The sequence below is a fragment of the Zootoca vivipara genome, chromosome 16 (genome assembly GCF_963506605.1).
Source record: "Zootoca vivipara chromosome 16, rZooViv1.1, whole genome shotgun sequence".
In the NCBI taxonomy this organism is placed as follows: domain Eukaryota; kingdom Metazoa; phylum Chordata; class Lepidosauria; order Squamata; family Lacertidae; genus Zootoca; species Zootoca vivipara.
The window spans coordinates 34,713,142-34,732,683 of record NC_083291.1 but is presented as its reverse complement, the minus strand read 5'-3'; the positions used below and the strand labels follow the sequence as shown (position 1 = coordinate 34,732,683).

The 19,542-nt window shown below is 45.5% G+C and overlaps 1 protein-coding gene across 7 annotated transcripts in view; it reads right to left on the bottom strand.

The window, feature by feature from the left end:
- PALM3 (paralemmin 3) overlaps positions 1 to 9,350 on the bottom strand; it is a 40,124-nt gene extending 30,774 nt beyond the window's left edge. For 5 of the 7 annotated variants that reach the window (XM_060269204.1, XM_060269205.1, XM_060269203.1 and 2 more), the window contains exon 1: positions 8,912 to 9,350. The gene's annotated coding sequence lies outside the window, so the exon portion shown is untranslated. Of the gene's footprint in view, positions 1 to 1,629; positions 4,637 to 8,911 lie in introns of those variants that run through there. The other 2 variants (XM_060269202.1, XM_035141142.2) reach the window with 1 other exon arrangement.
- Between the last annotated feature and the right edge of the window lie 10,192 nt (positions 9,351 to 19,542).

Genomic DNA, 19,542 nt, shown 5'->3' with positions numbered 1-19,542 from the left:
TATCACCCCAACTAATAGGCACATGGTGCTGTTGGAAGCTGGATTCTAGCCATCTCTGGAGGGCACCACGTTGCCTACCCCTGCTCTGGCTGGTTCGCCATACTGCCTCTCTTAAGAATCTCATCATCAACATTGCACAATACAGCTCTACGAATTCGGATTTAACTTTTACAGTCTACCTGATTGTCCAGCGTGCAAAGAAAACGGGGAGCACATGCACACTGCCAAACTACGCCACGCATGCTTCCCTGATAACATTTTTTTAAAAAACCACCAATGGCTGGCACAACATCATTGCATCACAGGGCCTCCTCTGAAATGGGGTCCCTTATCTCCGAAATGCCCTCCCAAGGGATATTCGTACGGCGCCTCCCTCTCTCCCCCCCCCGCCCCCACGCTCTGTCGGCCTTAGAAAAAGCCTTAAATACTTATTCTTCCTGGTTTACATTAGGGTGATTTAATGCTTGTGATATTTAATGGCTGTTTTATGCACTGCTATTTTAATGTTAGGTTGTTGTTTTTTTAAAAAAAAACATCCCATTTTAAATTTTAGGCTTTTAACGCCGACTTGTATCGATCTGTTGCAACCTGGCTTGGGAGAACATACACCTTCAGAGGCAGGCTAGAAATCCATTAAAATGGTGCTACCGGTAGCTGTGAAGGCTATTTCTGTGTCATCCCTCTTCTTGGCAACCCCACTCCATACACTTCACTGCCTGCTACCTGCAGGGAGCTGGAGGTGTGGACACACCTTCCCACATGTAGAGACACAAGGAGACGGGTCAGTGACACCCGGTCATCTGCCCTGCATTCGACTTCAAAGCAGCTTAGCATTTCTTGATAAAACCAGTGCTTTTTTCTGGGGGGGGGACGCAGGGGTACACATGCCCCTAAACATTTTGTGAATCTTTGTACTTTTGTCCATTTACTGTATTGATTTCCCCCGATTTGAACTACGAAATGGTGATTTTTCTGGAGTCAAAATGAGAGTACCCCTAAACATTTTTTTTGGGGGGGGGGGAAGCACTGGATAAAATCATACCTAGATACAAACGAAACTCTGCCGTTGCTACATCCATTCACAGAATTGGAAGGGATCCTGAGCAGTGCTTTTTCTGGGGGGGGGGGGGATGCAGGGCATAGCTGCCAAGTTTTCCCTTTTCTCGCGAGGAAGCCTATTCAGCATAAGGGAAAATCCCTTTAAAAAAGGGATAACTTGGCAGCTATGATGCAGGGGTACACATACCCCTAAACATTTTGTGAATTTAATGGGAGGAAAAACTAAAAAAAAAATAAGTTTTTTAGTTTCTTCTCTAGCATGGTGAATCGTCAGTTGCGTTGCTATCCCCGATGGCGCCCTTTTGTCCATTTACTGTATTTATTTCCCCCGATTTGAACTATAAATGGTGATTTATCTGGAGTAAAAATGAGAGTACCCCTAAATATTTTAATTTTTTTTTGGAAAAAAAGCACTGTTCCAGAGGCTCGTCTGTTCTGACCCTCTGCAATGAAGGAACATGCAGCTGGCCCATGCAGGGATCAACCCTGCAAGCATATTAACATGGTTCCCAGATGATAAAATACCCTTAAAGATACAACACAGACCAAATGAATTCAGCAATAACGCACCTGCACAGGTAAACCTTGGAAAGAAGGTGCAAGTCCAACTCTCTCGGGACACCTTAGGAAGTCAGTCGCAGTCTTCCGCGGTCTCCGCAGCCCTGCTCCATGTGTTGGCAGGAGACAGAACCTTGGCCAGGATTTCACCCCCCCCCCCTAAAGAGTTTATAAGTGATAAGGCAGCCTCTGGTATGACATACCCAGGCTGTAAAGGTCTTTAAGGCTAACCACCGGAGCTTTGAACTAGGCCCGGATGCTAAGAAGCACTGAGTGGCGGCACGTTCCTTACATACTCGCAAGCAAAAGGAAGTGGGCAGCCGCGACGTGCGCTAGCTACAGCTTCAAAGCAGTCTTTTAAGGACACATCGCATACAGCACATTGTAATTGTCAATCACACTTCAGTACGTAAAAAATAAGGGGGGGGAGCTGACTGTAACGCCAATATGAAAAGATAAAGGTAAAGGACCCCTGGACGGTTAAGTCCAGTCAAAGGCGACTCTGGGGTTGCGGCGCTCATCAGGCTGAGGGAGCCGGTGTTTGTCCACAGACAGCTTTCCTAGTCATCTAGTCATCTAGCGAGCATGACTAAACTGCTTCTGGCACAATGGGACACTGTGATGGAAACCAGAGCGCAAGGAATCGCCATTTGCCTTCCCGCCACAGCGGTACCTATTTATCTACTCGCACTGGCGTGCTTTCGGACTGCAAGGTTGGCAGGAGCTGGGACAGAGCAACGGGAGCTCGCTCCGTCGCAGGGATTCGAACCACCGACCTTCCGATCAGCAAGCCCAAGAGGCTGAATGGTTTAGACCTCAGCACCACCCGCATACAATATGCGTCACCTCTGGCAACCAATGCGCCCCTTTGGTTTCAGATAGCACATGGGTAGATTAATCTAAAAAGCCTGGGACACAAATTTCTGCAGCCCTCCAGCAGCTATGGTGGCTCATTTTGCAGATGTTATGTACCGTATTTAGCATTAACTTGGGAAGTGTATACTCGATTCTGACCGCACTAAGCCTCCTAGAGCAAAATATACACCGGAACAGGCCTTTTTTGCAGTGGCTCCCCATTTGTGGAATGCACTCCTCATGAAGGTTCACCTGGCACCTTCACTACAGATCTTTAGACGCCCAGTGAGAACATTCCTCTTCTCCCAGGCCTTGGGCTAATTACACAATCCGTGGCCTTTTAAACTGAGGGGGATTATTGTTTCATTCGTTTTTATGTTATGTGTTTCTGTGTTTTTATACTGTAAACCTCCTGTGATCTTTGGATGAGAGGCGTTATATGCATTTTAATCATCATCACCAGTGCTTTTTTTTCCTTGGGGGGGGGGGACGATGGGTTATGCATTTTGTGAATCTAACGGGAGAAGAAACTTAAAATTTAAATTTTTATTAGTTTCTTCTTTAGCACAGGGAATCATCAGTTCCGTTGCTACCCTCGATGGCGGCCTTTTGTCCATTTACTGTGTTTATTTTTCCCAATTTGAACTATAAAACAGTTATTTTCTCAAGTCAAAATGAGAGGACTCCTAAACATTATTTTTATTTAAAAAGCACTGATAATAATATAATAATTTCATCCAGACTGACCACCCACGTTCATAACAATACCAATTAGGTTAAACCAAACGACCTGTGCTGAGCCAAGCCAGAATGACCTTCCTCATGGGCAATCCCTGACCTCCAGACCTTACAAATGTCCCTATTTTCCAGGGATGTCTCTGATTTAGAGAAGCCATCCCAATTTCTGATTTGATCCCGGAACATCCCTATTTTCATTGGAGAAATTTTGGATGGTGTGGAGTTATCTGACCCCCGAGCCGTCCGAAGGCAATCCTGTATTGGGAAGTGTTGGGGAAAAAATATGTTTAATGTATTATTGTTTTTATATATGTTGGAAGCTGCCCATAATTGCTGGGGCAAGCCAGTAAGATGTGTGGGGTATAAACAGTAAAATTATCATTATGGTGCTGGAGGAGACTCTTGAGAGTCCCATGGACTGCAAGAAGATCAAATCTATCCATTCTTAAGGAAATCAGCCATGAGTGCTCATCGGAAGGACAGATCCTGAAGCTGAGGCTCCAATACTTTGGCCACCTCATGAGAAGAGAAGAATCCTTGGAAAAGACCCTGATGTTGGGAAAGATTGAGGGCACTAGGAGAAGGGGACGACAGAGGACGAGATGGTTGGACAGTGTTCTCGAAGCTACGAACATGAGTTTGACCAAACTGCGGGAGGCAGTGCAAGACAGGAGTGCCTGGTGTGCTGTGGTCCATGGGGTCACGAAGAGTCGGACACGACTAAACAACAACAACATCATTATGTAACATAGCTGCCAAGTTATCCCTTTTTTAAAGGGATTTTCCCTTATGCTGAATCGGCTTCCTCGCGAGAAAAGGGAAAACTTGGCAGCTATGTTATGGAATGAAAGGTCCTTATTTTCATCGGAGAAATGTTGGAGGGTATGCACCTCAGCTGGTAACACAGAGCAGTCATTCAGAAACCGTGAGCTATGGCACATTAGTGTGCTGTGGGAGGCTGTGCCAGTGTACCACAAGAAATGCGCTAATTAAAGGCTCCTGTGAACCTGAGGTGCCCCACCCCCAGAGGAGGCTCAGAGGCAGCCATGCTCTGCCCTAGAGACACCTCTTTCCAATCAGCTTCTACCAGAAAGCATTCAGTCAGTACTAAGGTGCATCAAAACTACCCCTTCCCAGCACAAGCTGCGTTAATAACATACAATGCCATATTATTGTTATTAGCAGTATTAAATTAAATCTGCATGGCAGCCCATTGAAAGATACTCTAGGTGCTAAAGTAGCAGCATCACGAGGCACAATGCAGAAATGCAGTGATCAGAGCAACAACCAAAAAAACCCCAGGTTTTTTTTTAAAGCCCATTCTAGCTGAGACAGAATAGACAGATGCCTGCTTTGGGCTTGCCTATTTCCAAATAGAGGGACGCGGGCGGCGTTGTGGGTTAAACCACAGAGCCTAGGGCTTGCCGATCAGAAGGTCGGCAGTTTGAATCCCCGCGACGGGGTGAGCTCCCGTTGCTCGGTCCCAGCTCCTGCCAACCTAGCAGTTCGAAAGCACGTCAAAGTGCAAGTAGATAAATAGGGGCCGCTCCGGCGGGAAAGTGAACGGCGTTTCCGTGTGCTGCTCTGGTTCGCCAGAAGGGGCTTTGTCATGCTGGCCACATGACCTGGAAGCTATACGCCGGCTCCCTCGGCCAATAATGCGAGATGAGCGTGCAACCCCAGAGTCGGTCATGACTGGACCTAATGGTCAGGGCTCCCTTTACCTTTATCTCCAAAAAGAAGCCTCACTCAGAACACTGACTCATGCAGAAGCACAGCAGTGGGCTCCTCTGAAGCTAATTCACACTCTGTTAATAAGTCTTTTTGGGTGCAAAAGTGAAGTGACCCCCAGCTTTGATTCAGAAAAAAAAGTGCCCCAGCTTCCAAGTTTGGGAAACACTGTTGGCATATAGCCAGCTTTCTTTTTGATGGACAAATAAATGATTAATTAGATGGGAATAGATGATTTAATAATATAGGGTTGCTTATTAATTCCTTTTTGCGGAGTCCTGCGGGTCAGCACTTTGCTGAGAGCCTTCCAATGAGAAAACGAGCTAACTGTTGTTTGCTAGGACAAAGGGGACTAATGGTTGGATCCTGTTCCTGGCTGGGATCCAGTAAGTCTGATGTCAGAAGTCCAGAGACTTACCACTCATATGTATAGATGCTGGAGAAGGGGGGGGCGGGGTCCATGACTGAGGGAGGTGGGCCAGACTGAAGGGGGCCTGTGACATACCTGAGAAGCAGTAGAGGGTGACGGATGCAAGTGAGGTGCAATGCTGCGTGCCAAGAGGCCTCCTGGCCTAGCATAATTATTTTTCCACTTGGTAGCTGGATGTTGGGATTTTGGCATGCCCCACCAACCAGGGGTAAGCCCATCCTGGTTATATCTCCCTCACACACACCCCAACTAAGTGCTGGCCAAGTGCAGAAGCGACCCAAACCATCCTCTAAGCTGGACAGACACCATTTTTAGAGGTCCTAAATTGACGAGCAACCTACAATCTGAGAGGAGCACCTCCAGATTTCTTGCAAAACCATGGAACAGAAATGATGGACAACTGGGCTGGAACTGGGACATCCCCCAGATAAATTTATCTAGCCCCTGGTGGCCCTACAAACTTGTCATCAAGGCATGCTCGTCATTTCATGGGTAATAATATTAAGAAAGCCTATATATTTTCTAAGCATTTTTGGATGGCACGGGTAAACCGCCATGCCTGATCATACATGCTCTGAAAGCATCAATCCTTCCTTGCTATGTGGTACCCAGTTTATTATGGAGTCTGATCATCTGTGAGAACGGTTTGTGCGGCTAAAAAAATACTTCCAGACCTCAGAGCACTGACTGCGGGGGAGGGGGGGATGGATCCTGAGACTAAATTGGACACCTGAACTGCAAAGGATGCTGAGTCACAACTCCTGCATTGTTGTAATAAAGTATTACAACAAATGTTCAAAAAGGACCCAATATATGTGAATCCCATGAAGTGCGAAGTCCATAAGTAGATGCAAGCAGACCAAGGTTTTCCGGAATAAAAACAACCTCTTTTTATTGGGTCCTTTTTGAGCATTTGTTGTAATACTTTATTTGGATTTACATGACAGAGCGGTCGAGTGCCGATGCTATTTACTACATTGTTTACCCCTATGTGGAGATAAATTAGACATTGTATGTAATTTTCTCAGCGGGTTGCGTTTTTTTTGTGGTTTATGCTCGAACTGTACGTGACCTAGGTTTGTTTGGTGGTGGTCACAGAGCTGTCAAGCATGTATATGTCCCTGTTTAATGCTTCGGATGACATCATCTCCAAATCGTGCTAGCATTCCCAGAGAAGGCAACGGTGCTAGGAGAGTGAGGGGGCCACCACCCAGAAGTACTGTCATCCCCCCTCCCTCAGGAGCACACAGGACACAAAGATGCACAAGGATGCTTGGCAGGATTTAATAAATAACAGCAACAGCAACAACAGCAACAGCAACTATTATTATTATTTTTGGCAGGTGAGCCCTTTGCCATCTTGGGGGACCAGCAAATGCTGAACCACACCACCACTGAAGCAAGCCCTGAATATCTACATCCTGTCAAAAGAGGTTCTGAGGGACTGTTGTTTTACTGCAACAGCCACCTTGCCTCCTGGGCTGATCCTACCAGCTCATCTGGACTAGCAGCAACGAGAACTGAGATTTCCCTCCCTCCCTGCCCGCCAGCTCTCTCACCCACTGCTACTCTCGCATCACATGATGTAAAAAGGAAGCGTTACTATCTTGAAAAATTCAGAGAGCGCAGATAAAGCGCTAGGAAGAAATTAACACGACTAAGGGACATTTGTATATTTGGGCTGGAAACAGAAATCTCACTAATTGCCTCTTCAAAGCGCAGCCAAGTAAATCCGAGGCCAGCCTGAGGCTATATAGCTGCTCCCAAACATGCATCATAAGAACGTAATATATCACAAGGTCACAGACCTTTATATATTGTGTATTAATCTGGATCAAACACACACACATCTTGGTGCTAATATAGTCAGTTCAGATTCTGCTCTTCTTCCACAATCAAATCCTGAGGTTAGAAAAGTGACCCCGTGCTTTTTTGCTACATTTTTTATTTAACATGCACAATTGTGCCAGAAACATGATGGTTAAAAGATTTAAATGGGAAATTCATCCCCTTTAAGTCATCCTCAGTATGCGCCCTGGAAATGCCTGCAAATCTGGGTACAACAAAGACCTTTTCTTAATCAGTCACATTGGGACAGTGTCCTATAGGCTGTTGTGATTTCTTTCAGATTTCCCCTTCAGCACGGCAGCTTTTCGTGGGAACCTACTGCCATCATGCAAAGTACCACCCATAGAAGTACAGTACAGGTGAAAGGTTTGGTGCCCCTGAGGTTTAAATGCGCACAAGCGCTCCGAGCCACAGTTACCTGCACATGCAAACATCTTGTAGGGCCTTCCCTTTGCCCCACACTGCATACCTGAGTTTGTTATTTCCTTTGCCTCCGCAAAACAGTATTCTGTAGGCCTGGCAAGCAAGGGGAGGGGGGCTGTGTTCCTCTAGATTAAAAAGGTAAAGGTAAAGGGACCCCTGACCATTAGGTCCAGTCGTGAATGACTCTGGGGTTGCGGCGCTCATCTCGCATTATTGGCCGAGGGAGCCGGCGTATAGCTTCCAGGTCATGTGGCCAGCATGACAAAGCCGCTTCTGGCGAAACCAGAGCAATGCACGGAGACGCTGTTTACCTTCCCACCATTTATCTACAGTGGTACCTTGGTTTATGAACACAATTGGTTCCGGAAGTCTGTTCATAAACTGAAGCGTTCATAAACTGAAGCGAACTTTCCCATTGAAAGTAATGGAAAGTGAATTTATCCGTTCCAGATGGGTCCGCGGTGTTCGTAAACCGAAAATTCGTAAACCGAGGTGTTCATAAACCGAGGTTCCACTGTACTTGTGCATGACATGTTTTCGAACTGCTAGGTTGGCAGGAGCTGGGACCGAGCAATGGGAGCTCACCCCATTGGGGGGATTTGAACCGCCAACCTTCCGATCAGCAAGCCCTAGGCTCTGTGGTTTAGACCAGGCCACAGCGCCACCTCTAGATTAGGGTTTCCCAAACTTGGGTCTCCAGCTGTTTTTACACTACAACTCCCATCTTCCCTAGTTAGCAGGACCGGTGGTCAGGGATGATGGGAATTGTAGTCTAAAAACAGCTGGAGATCCATGTTTGGGAAACCCTGGTGATGGAAAGCACGAGTTTGAAAGTTTCAGCAGATGCAGCTTTACTGCTCCTTACTTAATCAAGCAAGCACCACCTGCCAAAATCCCCTCTTCTGGAGAACTGTGTAAAAAGCAGCCAAATTGGTGCCAGTCCGAGAAACCACTTTGGGCAATTTCCAGATTTCTTAAATGTCAGAAGGCACATTCTGTTCCAATCCAAGAAGAAAATAATAATAATCTTGGTATTGTGCTTTTATGAGTCTTGCCTTGCTTTGAGTCAAAGCATTTCCCCTTGCCCAGCACTATGCCACCCTCTCCAAGCCTGCAGGCCAACACCGGCGCTGTAGGCCCATTCCTTCATTGCGGGGGTTGGAATAATTGACCCTAGGCATCCCTTTCATGTATACAATCCTACCTACTTACTTACCTACCTACCTTCCGCAGCTACTCTGCTTTTACCCCTCTGCTCTTTTCACTTACCTTTGCAGCAGCCAGTGCCCAAAATGTGAGCTGCCTCTCTTCCAGGTGAGACCTCCAGCTGCGGCTGTGGGGTGAAGCTTGTGCCAGGGGAGGGGAGGGTGCCCTCCAAGCGCCCCTCTGCCCCGCTCAGATCAGAAGCCCAAAGAGACGCCTCCTCTTTGACTTTGCCCTTCAGGCTACGCAGAGGCATCTCTCCACATCTCCAACTCGGCAGGGCCCAGTTTGGCTTCGATCCCCGGTGTGCGTGTGTGTCCAAAGCCAGAGATGGAGAAGAAAGCCTTGTCGGAGCTGGTCGGGCCGGTTTGAGTTCAGGGAAAGCTGAGAGGCAGGCGGACTTGGGGCAAAGGGAAGAGAGTTTCTCCACAGCCGGCAAAAGTGATTCCGGGTCCTGGCGCCCTTGAAAACCTTCCTCCCCTCCGCCTTCCTGGGTCAGAGACGTTATCAGCTGTCTGGCTGAATTATTTACCAGCATTCCTGGGCTGCCTTGTTTAGTTACCTGCCTGTTTTTTCCCCTCTCCCTCTCTCTCATACACAGCCTAACAATTAGTCTATGTATGCATTACTGCTTACCATCACTGGTATTTGAAGCCAAGTACATATGACCGTTAGCCACAGTTGTTGTTGTTGTTGTTATTATTATTATTATTATTATTATTATTATTATTATTATTATTATATTAATTTATACTCGATGCCTGAGGAACGGCTTAGGGAGCTGGGCATGTTGAGCCTGGAGAAGAGAAGGTTAAGGGGTGATGTGATAGCCATGTTCAAATATATGAAAGGATGTCATATGGAGGAGGGAGAAAGGTTGTTTTCTGCTGCTCCAGAGAAGCGGACACGGAGCAATGGATTCAAACTACAAGAAAGAAGATTCCACCTAAACATTAGGAAGAACTTCCTGACAGTAAGAGCTGTTCGGCAGTGGAATTTGCTGCCAAGGAGTGTGGTGGAGTCTCCTACTTTGGAGGTTTTTAAGCAGAGGCTTGACAGGCATATGTCAAGAATGCTTTGATGGTGTTTCCTGCTTGGCAGGGGGTTGGACTGGATGGCCCTTGTGGTCTCTTCCAACTCTATGATTCTATGTTTCTATACTCCGTCCCATCTGGCTGGGTTTCCCCAGACACTCTAGGCGGCTCCCAACAGAATATTAATAATAATAGTAATAATAAAGCGATAAAAAAAACAAACATTAAAAACTTCCCTAAACAGGGCTGCCTTCAGATGTCTTCTAAAAGTCAGATAGTTGTTTCTTTCCCTGACATCTGATGGGAGGGCGTTCCACAGGACGGGCGGCACCACCGAAAATGCTCTCTGCCTGGTTCCCTGTAACCTCACATCTCGCAGTGAGGGAACCGCCAGAAGGCCCTCGGAGCTGGACCTCAGTATCTGGGATGAACGATGGGGGTGGAGATGCTCTTTCAGGTATACAGGACCGAGGTCGTTTAGGGCTTTAAAGGTCAGCACCAATACTTTGCTCGGAAAAGTCCTGCGAGCCAAGGAAGGTCTTTCAGGACCGGTGTTATATGGTCTCGGTGGCTGCTCCAGCCACCAGTATAGCTGCCGCATTCTGGATTAGTTGTAATTTCTGGATCACCTTCAAAGGTAGCCCCATGTAGAGCTCATTGCTGTAGTCCAAGCGTGAGATAACCAGAGCATGCACCACTCTGGCTAGACAGTCTGCGGGCAGGTAGCGTATTCCGTGGTAGTTTCTCGAGAAATGCCCGCCTGACACTGGACGGCCATCTGCCAGGGATTCCTGCACTGTGGGGCTTCAGACTTTGTGCTTCCTTGAATAGGAGTTCGGAGGGTTGCAGGTGTGGGGAAACAATTTGGGTTATACGCATCAAGTGAATACATCCTTCCCCCCCCCCCCCGGTGCGCACAGCAAGGCTACAAATGTGATTTGAAGCACAAGGGGGAGTGACCTCACTGTGTTTTAAGCTGCTAATGTATACATTAGATATCGGTCACAGTATAGACATGGAAGCATGGGAACAACTGTGGAATATGGATATAAAATTTATAGCATGTTATGGTTTAAGAGTAAATTATATTAAAATGATATTATTGTTGGTATCTAACACCGAGTAAACTGGCAAATATGTATAAATCTAAATCAAGTAAGTGTTGGAAATGTAAAGAGAAAGAATGTTCTTTTTATCATATGTGGTGGTCTTGTAGTAAGGTTAAAGCTTAATGGGAAATAATATACAATGAATTGGAAAGGATGTTCAAAATAACTTTTGCAAAAAACAAAAAAACCCAGCAGCTTTTCTTTTGGGAATTATAGGGACGGAACTACCTAAGACTCAGCAAAGGAAGAATGGATACAAACACTTATGGAACATGCAGAAATGACGAAACTTACTGGAAGAATAAGAAATCAAGATAACAAACATTTTATAAATGAATGGAAATGGTTTATTGAATATTTACAAATAAATTGCAAACAGATAAAAACATTGCCAGGATTATTGCGATAACCTGCAGTTTCATAAGAGTACATATTTAAAGTAGATACTTAAATGAGCAAATTAAATGAATTTGGATGTGCAGAGGATATTAAAAAATAAATTTAAGGAACCGCAGAAAGAGGGGGAAGAAAGACAAACTTTGAAATGTTAAATTCATTGTAAAACTAATAAAATGTATAAACTTGAAAAGTATATTTAAAAACTTTTTTTTAAAAAGGGCACCCTGGGGAATGCTGCCAGGCGGCCGGTGCGGGCATGATCCGACAAAAGGCATTTCCTGATGCAAAAAGATCTCAAAAACTACAAGCTATTTGGAGAAAATACGAGATGCAAATGCAATGTATCATGCTCTCTAGTATTCCGGCAAATTGTCATCCATGAGGTTGGTAGAACCCAGCCCATAAAAGCCAGCAAAACAAAACACTTCATTACAAGCGCGTTTGATCTGAACGGCTCTCACTTCTGGCAGGATTGGGTAGGAACATTCCTGGTTAGTTCTGTTGCGCCCCCTGCTGGCAAGCCAATGTAGTGCGCCTACTTACCAGCCTTTTGCAGCCTCCTTCCTCTCACTTTTCTGTAACTGGCTGCTGAGTCTTCTTCACCCCCCACCCCCACTGCCTTTCTTGCACTCCCATATTTCAGTACCTACTGCCAACAAGAGCGTCCTTCGTCGTATGCACGTGCTGCTTCCTACCTATCGCTCTTAATTTGCAAAATGCTTTAACAATTGCTGTAATTTCCATTCCACAGATGAAGCGAGCAATGTGATTCTTACAAATTAAACACTTGGCCACCCAGCTGCTAATTCTTATTGCTTGACAATAACATGCTGTTATTTGGGTTAAAAGGTTATTTATGTATGCCAATACTTCGGCCCGTGTTTTGTTAGCCCCAAAATGGAAAATAAGCGAGCTCCCAACCAAAGGAGAATGGCAATTTAAACTGATGGAATATGGTCAGCTTGTAGACTTAATGTATAGAAAAAGAGAACAAGAAGAACATATGTTTAGAGAAGGTTGGGAAATGTTTCTTGAATATATGGGGGGGAAATCGTGTACACTTGAAAACGTTGGCAGCATTAAGAGAAATTCAACAGTGTAAATAAGTTTTGATGGATGTAATAATGGAATACTGAACGGTTTAGTTTATGTAAAATATGCAGGGATTTATGATAAAAACAAAATGAACCATGGAAAGAGAAGAAGGGAAGTCACTGATATTTTAAGGATGTTTAAATGAGTATTTTAAGTTGTAAAATAGAAAATTTAATAAAAACTTTATATATATATATATATATATATATATATATATATATATATATATATATATACACTATATATATGTGTGTGTGTGTGTGTGTGTGTGTGTGTGTGTGTGTGTAAAACACACACACATATATATACAATAAAATGCTGTTTTTATTTGCTTTTTTAAAAAAATAATTTTTATTGAGAATTTTCCACTTAAAACATTTATCATAGCATCATAACATAAACATTTAATCTACAAAAAAGAAAAAAAGCACACACACAAAAAAAGAAATAATAAGAGAATAATAATAATAATAATAATAATAACATTCAATCTTATCTAATATTCTTGACATAACTTGGACTTCCCCGTCCCTCCCCTCCCGAGTCCATTTTAATCCCAACTTCAGCAGTTTCCCCCATTTAACAAATTCCTCTAATACCATTATCTAAATCATGACATAATTAAATTGATTTCAAATCCTATAATATTCCCTTAAAAAATATTCAATCTATAAAAACCCCTTAGCCTATAAATTCCCTAAAAAATATTCCCAGTTATAATGCTGTTTTTATTTGCCTAAGGAACCAGCTGCAAGACAGGAGTGCCTGGCGTGCTATGGTCCATGGGGTCACGAAGAGTCGGACACGACTAAACGACTAAACAACAACAACAACAACAACAACAAGGAACCAGCGGTGCTTTGAGGTTCCATCTCTCCACTAATAGTTCTTCCCCGAGGTTTCCCATCTCTTCTCCAAGGAATATTAATCAGCTTAGGACTCTAAAGACGACTGTGTACCAAACACTGCCCTAGCAAGGCAGGGCTGGCGATTAGCAAGACAGAAATAGATGTCCATTCTTCTTGACTGACTTGGAACGGTGTTGGAGTAGGAGAGGGGAGAATTCTTCCATCATCTACTCATTATTCAAGTTCCACCCAAGACCTGGCTTCCCACCCCACCCCACCCCACCCTGTTACATTACATGATCTAGGACAGGGGTGGCCAACTCCCAAGAGACTGCGATCTACTCATAGAGTTAAAAACTGGCAGTGATCTACCCCCTTTTAGGGGGTTCAGGTCAAGGTTGTTGAACTTTTTCTATGAAGGAAAGCCCTGTTTTTTTAGGTTCAGATCAAAGTTGTTGACCTTTTAGGGAGGAGTAAAGCCACATTTTGGGGCGGTGCAGGGCAAACTTTGTTGAGGTTTTTTTTACGGGAGCTAAAGTTTGGGGGGAGCCAGTGATCTACCAGTGATCTACCACAGACGTTCAGTGATCTACCAGTAGATCACGATCTACCTGTTGGACGTGCCTGATCTAGGAGATCTAACAAGGGTGATGGGGTGCAATGCTCTGATATTGTGTCCAAGTAGACTAGTGGAATCATACGAATAAAAAACATGGAATCCTTTCAAATAAAAAGGATGTTTCCTGACAACACAGAAGCTCTCTGTTGCTCTGCATACATAATACCTGCCAGGACCACAATACGTGCCTGGTGCCTTGGCACAGTCTATTTTGTTTGTTTTCAAGACACAGAGAATACTCTCTTCGACTTACAATGAACTAAAGGCATTTCATATCTGCATAGGCCTTGTACGTTGCTCTGTGGCCATTAATATCAGTGAAGAGCTGCTAGTCTGCCGTTCACTTCACATTTTTCTTTGCTTCTGTTTTTTACGGGGCCTATAATTCGGCTTTCAGGTGATTGCTGAGAGGCTACTAGGGTTGGAAGGACCTGAATATGTGAAGTATTGGCTCAACTAGATGAGCTCCTGATTTGTGAAAAGTCTTTGGCAGATTGGGGGGGGGGGCGGGGATAACAGGGTGTGAAAGATCATACAGAAACGGAGTAGAAAAGCCAATTGGGGGCAGACCCCACCACTGGTTTCCTGCCCATTTCTGCTCGGAAAGGATGCATTGTGAGCACCAGGAATCCGTTTCTGAACCTGGAGTCTGCATACACTCCAAACGCCTTTATTTATCCTGCTTTCTGTCCCTGGTAAATCTCTGTCACTAACTTGCGCCCGTGTCTGTGGGATCGAACAGAATGTTTAATATAATGAATATTTGTAACAAATGGAATATAATATTTGATTTGTCTGTGTATATTGGAGTGTACAGTGGTGCCTCGCAAGACGTTCCGCGAGTCAATTCGTTTTGCGAAAAATTCGTAAAATCGCGGTTTCCCATAGGAACACATTGAAATTTCTTTTTTTTGCCCATAGGAACGCATTAAAATTTCTTTTTTTTGCCCATAGGAACGCATTAATTACATTTCAATGCATTCCTATGGGAAACCACGATCCGCAGGATGAATTTTTCGCAAAACGAATTCGTCTTGTGTGTCACCATCAGATCGCAAGACGCATTCGTCTTGCGAAAAATTTGTCTTGCAGGGCATTCGTCTTGCGAGGTACCACTGTGCTTGATTCCTTTCCTCTCCCCTCTCAAATAACAGCCTTTCCAAATAGTAAAAGTTATTGAATGTACCTGAGTTGCTGCAAACAAGCAACTTGATCCTCTGGATTCTGGAAGATTAAGCGCTCTTCATTTTTTCAAAAAGAAATCTCTTACAGTCCATTTACTGCAAATATCCCCATGCTTCAGAAGAGAGGGCAAAACAGGCTGCTGCGGAGTATTTATGCTTTCATGAATTTGTTTGCTTCATGCATTTCAATCTTTTTTGCAGAAAGGCAGCATAAAACAAGCAGGAAAGTACTTCTAGCAGTGCTAGAGAAGGCAGATGCCCAGAACTTACAAAGAATGGGAATGCATACAGGAATATATGATAAGATTTGGTTTCAGAGCTTAAATTTAACATGCAATAGCCCGAAGTACGCAAGGATACAAGAGAATATTACAATACAAACGGAAGAACAAATTTAATAGCTGTCAACACAACAAGAAATAACAGTATGAAGAGAAGATCGCACGTGGATGAAGGGATGAAGTAATGGGTAAAGGGGGAGGGAGGTTTAAGGCAGTAATTGGAAAATGGTAGAGGACAAACATGCGATTTAGGAGGTTAAGAACAAGGAATTAAAAGATTTAAGTTAAAGAATAGTAAAAATAAGGAAATCAGAGAAGAATTTAGTAAAAATGAAAACATGAGAGTTGTGCTATTGCTTTTCTCTTGGTTTATTTTGGTTGTAAAGATTGTACATAAAATCAATAAAACATTATTTAAAAAAACAAAACAAAACTAGGGGCTATGGATGAAACCAAGTGTGTGGCTACTGAGAGAAGAAGTTGTGGTCTTCCTGCAATGTGGTGTTGTTCTCACTGCCAGCCCCTGGCACTTCATTATCTCAAGCAGCTGGACCTCATGATCTGGAAAAGGCTCCCTTGTGGTGGGCCAAAGCATGCTGGGCCCCAGTTCGCAGACCACGTGCAAAGGAAGGTGAGGTGCGTCAAACGCATGCTACTTCATTGCCACCCCTAAATGTGGTCTGTGCCCTGCTTTCACCTCTGCTCCCCAGCAGTGGCCCTCTGAGATGTGGCTGCCGTCAAGCTGACCCTGCGTGGCTGACCTTGGGCCCTGCCTCTCTTTCCCTCGGCGCTCTCTCTTCCCGCTTCCATTCACAGAACTGATCCCAATCTCTCCTGGGTGACGTGAAACACTTTGAAGGAACATTTCCTTCTACCAATTGCCAGCGGCTCTGGAATCTGGATTTCCCCAGTTCCAGCCTGGATAATCATAACATCGCCAGGCACGGGGTGACTTTGTGACTCTCAGATCCCAGGAAGGAGCAGCACTGGGCGGGCTTGGTACCCCTGCGTACCATATGCCTGCCTGCCCCCACCCTGCACGCAGTGGGGGAGGGGGGGAGTGGATCCAGTCTGTGCTGGGCAGCGAAGGGTGGTGGTTGTGCAAAGCCTCTCAGCCTGATCGCAGTTATTCAAGTCCTTGAGCGTCCTCTAATCCCATCAAACAACAGAACTTGAGCTGGCTCTCTCCCTCCGCCCCCCCAACCACCCTCCTCCTGCCGGTCTCATGGCACACAGCGGCAGTCTTTTCAGGAGGGTGAAGCAGCCTATGACTTGGGGTGGGGGCTGGGTCAAACAAGATCCCGGGGTGCAGCCCTTAGATCATGTGCTGGGGCTAAAAGCTCTGCCTTTATTCCCACCCTCCTTTAGTCTCCACTTGGAATCCTCCCTGGGAAGGATGAAATGGCCAGTGCATTACAGCGCGCACACATACCCCAGAAAGCCACAAAGCTATACAGCCCCCCTGCTTTTTAGCCGCCTATTTCCCCACTCCAAATTCATTTTTTCTTAGAGCCTTGCCTACAACAACATGCCGCACCTTCCTTAAGCCAGGAGCATAGACACTATTTGTTCCCTTGTTTTGCATTTTATCGAGCGGCAGCAAAGGAACCGTTGAAGGGACAGGTCTCACACTGGGAAACTCCTGCAGATGAAAGCGTAGCAGGCAATGCCAGTTGGGATAGACCCCTCTCCTTCTGTGTAAGGCAATAAGCCTTATGATAGGTCAGCCTTTGGTTCACCTGCTTGACACCTGCCAGGAAAGAACTTTTAGAAGGTACAAGGCTCACCTGTTCCATCCACAAACAACAGCTAGGTCTAATGGGTAAAGGTAAAGGTAAAGGGTCCCCTGACCATCAGGTCCAGTCGTGTCCGACTCTGGGGTTGCGGCACTCATCTCGCTCTGTAGGCCGAGGGAGCCAGCGTTTGTCCGCAGACAGCTTCCGGGTCATGTGGCCAGCATGACAAAGCTGCTTCTGGCGAACCAGAGCAGCACACGGAAACGCCGTTTACCTTCCCGCCGGAGCGGTACCTATTTATCTACTTGCACTTTGATGTGCTTTCGAACTGCTAGGTGGGCAGGAGCTGGGACCGAACAACGGGAGCTCACCCTGTTGCAGGGATTCGAACCGCCGACCTTCTGATCAGCAAGCCCTAGACTCTGTGGTTTAACCCACAGCGCCACCTGGGTCCCTGCGGTCTAATGGGTAGTTCAGCCTAAACAGGGAGGCATTTAGAGACTTTTTAGAGGGTGACCCCCAATTTACGTGATTTCACTTATGCATGTGGGGGCCCAGAAGGTAAACCCTGCATAAGTGGGGGGATGCCTGTACAGTGGTACCTCGGTTTATGAACACAATTGGTTCCGGAAGTCTGTTCATAAACTGAAGTGTTCATAAACTGAAGCGAACTTTCCCATTGAAAGTAATGGAAAGTGGATTAATCTGTTCCAGACGGGTCCGCGGAGTACTCAACCTGAAGCGTACTTAACCCGAAGCATGGGTGTAATTTGTTCTGGAAGTCTGTTCATAAACTGAAGCGTTCATAAACTGAAGCGACTTTCCCATTGAAAGTAATGGAAAGTGAATTAATCCGTTCCAGATGGGTCCGTGGCATTCGTAAACCGAGGTTCCACTGTATACCACATTGATACATGTGCTTTCTCAAAGAAGCTGAAATGTGTACTGCTTACCAAGACCAAGGCCTTTCTAGCCCAGCACTAGATGGGTGGTGCTGTGGTCTAAACCAGTGGTCCTCAACCTTGGGCCTTCAGATGTTTTTGGCCTACAACTCCCATGATCCCTAGCTAGCAGGACCAGTGGTCAGGGATGATGGGAATTGTAGTCTCAAAACATCTGGAGGCCCAAGGTTGAGGACCACTGGTCTAAACCACTGAGCCTCTTGGGCTTGCCAATCAGAAGGTCAGCGGTTCAAATCCCCACGACGGGGTGAGCTCCCATTGCTCTGTCCCAGCTCCTGCCAACCTAGCAATTTGAAAGCACGCCAGTGCAAGTAGATAAATAGGTACCTCTGTGGCAGGAAGGCAAACAGTGTTTCCGTGCGCTCTGGCACTCATCATGGGGTCCTGTTGCACCAGAAGCTGTTTAGTCATGCTGGTCACATGACCCAGAAAGCTGTCTGTGGACAAACGCCGGCTCCCTCGACCTGAAAGCGAGATGAGCGCCACAACCCCATAGTTGCCTTTGACTGGACTTGACCATCCAGGGGTCCTTTACCTTTTTTACCCTTACCTTAGTCCGGCATTCTGTTTTCACACAGTGGCCAACCAGAAACCTTTGATAGGCCCACCAAGTTCTGGGAGTGCTTGTTGATAAATGTGGTTTACAAGTACTGTATTAAAAAGGCCTAGTGTTCCTGATCCTGGTTTATTTGCATGCTGCTTTTCCACACACAAAAAAATGCAAGGAATGTTCTGTGCAGGGAGCAGGAATCCTGCACCTGCCATTAATGTATGGGGCAATAATGTTGTAGCAGAGGCCCGGGGGGGGGGGGTTGTTTCCTAGCCTGGTGAAAGGAAGACCCTGCCCGAGGGAGTTCCCATGTCCCCACCACCACCACCACTTCCCTGGAGTCTCTACAGGAAGCGGGTCAGAAATTCTGATGGTTAAGAAAGCTTGATTCTCCTCTGGTCCATAACCTATGCAGAATGCAGCAGTACAGAGAGCTGGGCAGGAATTCCATTGCAGGGAAGAACAGAAAAAAACAGGGGCTGCTTTGGTGAATCAGGTTAAGGTCCTGGCTCGGCATGCAAGTGCCAACAGTAGCCATATGGATGCCTTCCGAAAGCCCATAGCAGGGCATGAACCTTCCCTGTCAATACAGCATCTGGAAAGAAAAAAGCGATATCCTGCTACAGTGTGTGAAGGTGTGTTCAGCTTTCCTTGCTAATAGCCACCAATAAAAAAATTCCTTCAGTAGCACCTTAAAGACCAACTAAGTTTTTGTTTTGGTATGAGCTTTTGTGTGCATGCACACTTCTTCAGATACCTGTTATCTGAAGAAGTGTGCATGCACACAAAAGCTCATACCAAAATAAAAACTTAGTTGGTCTTTAAGGTGCTACTGAAGGAATTTTTTTATTTTGCTTCGACTCAGACCAACACGGCTACC